General features: G+C 50.1%; 1 pseudogene; it reads right to left on the bottom strand.

Moving 5' to 3' along the window:
• Positions 1 to 339: 339 nt before the first annotated feature.
• LOC108796313 overlaps positions 340 to 5,625 on the bottom strand; it is a 7,096-nt pseudogene continuing 1,810 nt past the window's right edge.

The raw sequence follows: 5,625 nt of genomic DNA, 5'->3' as shown, positions 1-5,625 counted from the left end.
GCATTGGCAACGTTACGTTTAGGGTTCTGGTGCACTGACATGGTGATACTTGGGCAGGGGCTGACTGGCAACTTTTAGCCCAGGGGGCAAGTACAACCCAGAGGCCCATGGTGCGCCAACTTGACCCCCCCTCCCGCTTTGCCTCTTCCCCCGCCTTCTCCCCGCCTAGGTTTTGGAGCAATCACATGTTGACACTTGGGGCTCTGGAGCAATCACATGGTGACACTTGGGGCTCTGGAGCATTAGCAGAGTTCTACTTAGGACCTTGGAGCATTGATATGGTGACCCGTGGATTTCCAGAGCAATGACTTGGAGTTCTGGAGCGATGTCACGGTGATGTTTGGAGGTTTTAAAGCGACACTCCAGGTTGTGAGAAATGACAGAACGACACTTGGGGTTTTGTATCCAGGACAAAGCGACACTCGGGGTCCCAGTTGGCGAAGCTCTCGAGTTCTCAGGTTCTCTGTAAAGCAAAACAAACGACAAACGCACTCAACAATTTGTTACCAGTTATACAGTAAGGTGCACACGAAATGGGCTTTGAACAGTGGTACAGTAGAAAGGCATCATGGCACACTCACAAACCAGCATGTAAAACAACTTGTCTCACCACTAAGGACAATGACAGAGGTTTGGATACACGTCTTCTGCAAAGGATGTGTAAGCCGCACTGCCGCGCCAAGGCACCTCTTATAGTGCGGTCCTAACTCTAAACTATGAGAGTCTCCATCTTGGAGCACATGGGGGCAGAAGATATCAAATTGGTTCTCAGGTTCTCTGTGACACGCGGATGACATCATAATTACAGAATGTCACGAGTCGGTCACTTTTTCGTACGGTAAGATACGGAAAGATCTTCCGGTTCTACTGTGACGCTGCTGTTGGTCACTCGGACTCCGTAACAACCAGCCCAGAACTGGGTGTCCTTCCCGCCGTGCTGGAAATATACATAGCGCACTCCCGGGCCGTAGTTACTGAACCTATACGTCATCTTATAAAACAAAGAGGGGAAAAAAAATGAAACTGAAAGATGAAAAGACACATTATACAATCTAGAACGTCATTCTAACTGTAACGCTCACTCGCTGTCTGCTACAAAATCTTCCTCAGATCTGCAGATTCCCCCCTTTCCCTCTGTATGTCAGAATTTGAAGTCAGCTTCAGGACCCGCTGAGATGAATCTACTACCGGATAAGCACCTAGGTATTCCATGAGGATGGCTTCACTGGCCCTATAGGACCCCATGGCTGTATAAGGAATTGTAGCATTGTCATACCTGTCGCCAGGAAGCGTCGTTCCACTGAACACTCTTGAATCCTCTTTGCGGGCCACCCGGGAACATTCTTTCTGGGGCAGATTCCTGTACGGTCGTCTTCCTTTTAGAAAGCAGCCGGACCAACAGCTCATACTGACAGCCACAATCCTCCCTTGCTCCATACCTGAGGGGGAAATGGGGTGGGGGTGGGGATTACCGAATTGCCTAGAGAGACACAGTCAGCCGACCCTGTCACAGCACGCCCTACTCTCCATCTCCTTGTCACAGTCCATACAGGCACGTACCCTACCCCTTGTGATAGTTTGGAGAATATAGCACAATGGTGAGCGCTAAGTGACCGCTCCTGAAGCCGACTAACATACAAGGACAGTCTCTATTCATTCAAAGGTCAACCATCCATGAACTTCACAAAATAACTCGCTTTTCTTCAGCATGAATCAAACAGAACAGTTCACTGGACCTTCATCAAAACGTTGTATTTTGGTCTCACCGACATCTGTCTGTCCCATAATAGTCCCAGTGTGATAGTCCCCGGACTTTACCATATTTCTCTGTCAATACAGTCCTCAGCACTGCTCAGCAGCTTTCCTCAGCTCCAAGCGGTTCAGTATTCACCCCTCACGGGTCACTATCCCTCTCAGTCTCTCTAGCAGGTATCTCAGGGTCCCCAACCCTCTTGACCTCTCCAGCCTTCCTGACTGTGTCACTTGTGCTCGCGCACACAGCAGAGTCTGCCTGTGGCCATGTGCCCCCTGCACTCCCACAACTCTCCTCTGAGCTCTGGGCTGGCTTCTTAAAAGGAGAACTATGGGGTTAAGTCTTTTCCCCATAGTTCTCCTTAGGGTAACGGGAGGACACAAACTAGCGTCCTCCCGTCACCCTAGGCTCAGTATACCGCGAGCTGAGACGCCGCAGTATACCGCAAGCTGCTTTATTGCTATCACATAGGGGGGTTAGAAAACCCCCTTATGTGATAGCAAAATATGTGACAGGTCCTCTATATGGAGACATCAGGGGTCTCCAAGACCCCTAATGTCACCTAGGACCCCCCTGAAGAAGCTGATGAAGCACAGATCTTTGCTCTCAACCACCAGATGAGCCCAGGCTGGTCATTGTTAACACCTAGCCCCCTTGGACTGGAGATTTCATCCCACCCAGAGCTCTAAGAAATCTCCAGAGCTCCAGATCCCAGCTACAATCCAGAAAACCTGGAGGAATCTGAAAGGTCCGGTTCTTCCTCAAACAATTGTTTACACTCGGGACCCTCTCAGCCCCTCTGGCTGATAGTCCTGAGTGCCATAGTTGCCAAACTTCACCATGGAATTGCCATGCACTGCCACATCCTATATCTCCAGTACGTTGGGGAGGTGGAATTGGAAGTAACTGGAGATGGGGTGAAGTTCTGGGCAGGCCTGCAGCGGGTATGGGAGCTGCAAATGTACATTGATGTGTGCAGGGGAAAAGGAGGATGGAGTGTGACCAACAGGCCCTTTAAGCCTATAAGTAGCAATGACCAGCATCAGGTTAAAATGGCCTGAGAAGCTATGTATTGTGCCTGGTGGCCATGGTGACATAGGTCATGGCCTATGTGACCTAATGAGAAATACAGTCCTGGTGACATCCTGAATTCCAAAAACAGGGAACAAGTATGTTATTTACCAGTCCTTGATGACAATGTCTGGTTGATAAGTGTCCATGACTTTGCTGCTGTACCCCATTTTCTTAAGGTCGATGAGCTGAGACTTCTTGCAGATCCTGGAAAAATCAAAATGTTGCATACATTTTTGGTGGGTCTTTAAGGGTTTGAGCTCTGATGTGGTCTCCTCTCTCCAGTGTCCTAACTGGGGAGCTTTCCCTGTACTTCCTGTTCTTTCCGACATCTGTCTCCTCAACTGGAAGTAAGAGGAAATGTCAAGGAATCGGACATAAAATAAAGTCCTAAAAGAGGTTCTTCTAACCCTTGGCGAAGCCCTTCTTCCCCTGGCAAGGCACCTCATCCCTATGTTGGTGGGGACAAGGGCCTCATCCCTACAACCCTGGCCTGGTGAATGTGGGGGTCTGTGAGGAAGGGGGTTTATCAGAACCTGGGAGCCTCCTTTAGAATAAGGGCTCCACCAGATATTCGCTCCCCCAATGTGAATGACTAAGGAGTACATAGGGGCTGGGTATAAGCTACAGCTGGACATTGAAAGAAGGTTTCAACCCCAAGAGGAGCCCCTCACACTGGTTAAGCCACACCACCTCAAGAGGAGCCCATCACACTGGTTAAGCCACACCACCTCAAGAGGAGCCCATCACACTGGTTATTCCACACCACCTCAAGAGGAGCCCATCACACTGCTTAAGCCACACCACCTCAAGAGGAGCCCATCACACTGCTTAAGCCACACCACCCCAAGAGGAGCCCCTCACACTGCTTAAGCCACACCACCTCAAGAGGAGCCCATCACACTGGTTAAGCCGCACCACCTCAAGAGGAGCCCATCACACTGCTTAAGCCACACCACCTCAAGAGGAGCCCATCACACTGGTTAAGCCACACCACCTCAAGAGGAGCCCATCACACTGCTTATTCTGCACCACCCCAAGAGGAGCCCATCACACTGTTTATTCCGCACCACCCCAAGAGGAGCCCATCACACTGCTTATTCTGCACCACCCCAAGAGGAGCCCATCACACTGGTTATTCCGCACCACCCCAAGAGGAGCCCATCACACTGGTTATTCCACACCACTCCAAGAGGAGCCCATCACACTGGTTATTCCACACCACTCCAAGAGGAGCCCATCACACTGGTTATTCCGCACCACCCAAAGAGGAGCCCATCACACTGGTTATTCTGCACCACCCCAAGAGGAGCCCATCACACTGGTTATTCTGCACCACCCCAAGAGGAGCCCATCACACTGGTTATTCCACACCACTCCAAGAGGAGCCCATCACACTGGTTATTCCACACCACCCCAAGAGGAGCCCATCACACTGGTTATTCTGCACCACCCCAAGAGGAGCCCATCACACTGGTTATTCTGCACCACCCCAAGAGGAGCCCATCACACTGGTTATTCTGCACCACCCCAAGAGGAGCCCATCACACTGGTTATTCTGCACCACCCCAAGAGGAGCCCATCACACTGGTTATTCTGCACCACCCCAAGAGGAGCCCATCACACTGGTTATTCTGCACCACCCCAAGAGGAGCCCATCACACTGGTTATTCTGCACCACCCCAAGAGGAGCCCATCACACTGGTTATTCTGCACCACCCCAAGAGGAGCCCATCACACTGGTTATTCTGCACCACCCCAAGAGGAGCCCATCACACTGGTTATTCTGCACCACCCCAAGAGGAGCCCATCACACTGGTTATTCTGCACCACCCCAAGAGGAGCCCATCACACTGGTTATTCTGCACCACCCCAAGAGGAGCCCATCACACTGGTTATTCTGCACCACCCCAAGAGGAGCCCATCACACTGGTTATTCTGCACCACCCCAAGAGGAGCCCATCACACTGGTTATTCTGCACCACCCCAAGAGGAGCCCATCACACTGGTTATTCTGCACCACCCCAAGAGGAGCCCATCACACTGGTTATTCCACACCACTCCAAGAGGAGCCCAGCACACTGGTTATTCTGCACCACCCCAAGAGCAGCCCATCACACTGCTTATTCTGCACCACCCCAAGAGGAGGAGGGGGCTACATAAATAAAAGAAAGGATGCTTTACCTATAAGAAGTCACAAAGTACTTTGTGACGGTCTCATCTGGGAAAATGTCTCCCAACTCCCAGGCAAATCTTCAATCTTCCACAGATCACCTCCGTTGTGCCCGATGCTCCACGCGTTAAATTTCTCTATAATGGGAAAATAAAAATATTAACAACAATTAGAATTTTTGTACTTCCTGTCAAATCTGATCTATATAAATAATATTAATGGGAAGTTTCATCAATCAAAGAGTACGGGTACATTCAACAGGTCACTAATATAAAGTGTATGTAAACCCTAACCATGAGCTATATATATATATACACTATATTGCCAAAAGTATTGGGCCCCTCCCCCTCCAAATCATTGGATTCAGGTGTTCCAATCACCTCCATGGCCCCCGGTGTATAGGATGAGGCACCTCGGCATGCAGACGTATATGGATCTGCCAAACGTCCAGTGGGCTTCTAACATCCTGTTTGAGCTGACAACATTGCCTCTGCTGCACTGAAGTCTTAATCAGTGTTATCAGCTCTGCCTAAGCTCTTCCCTGCTGGACTACAGAACACCTACCCCTCTCCCAGTCTCCATAACATAAGCCACACATTCAGCACATGGTAACAATAAATATGATTTT

Source organism: Nanorana parkeri, unplaced genomic scaffold (assembly GCF_000935625.1).
Source record: "Nanorana parkeri isolate BGI_ZX_2015 unplaced genomic scaffold, ASM93562v1 scaffold1091, whole genome shotgun sequence".
Lineage (NCBI taxonomy): Eukaryota > Metazoa > Chordata > Amphibia > Anura > Dicroglossidae > Nanorana > Nanorana parkeri.
This window is presented reverse-complemented; position numbering and strand designations above follow the sequence as displayed.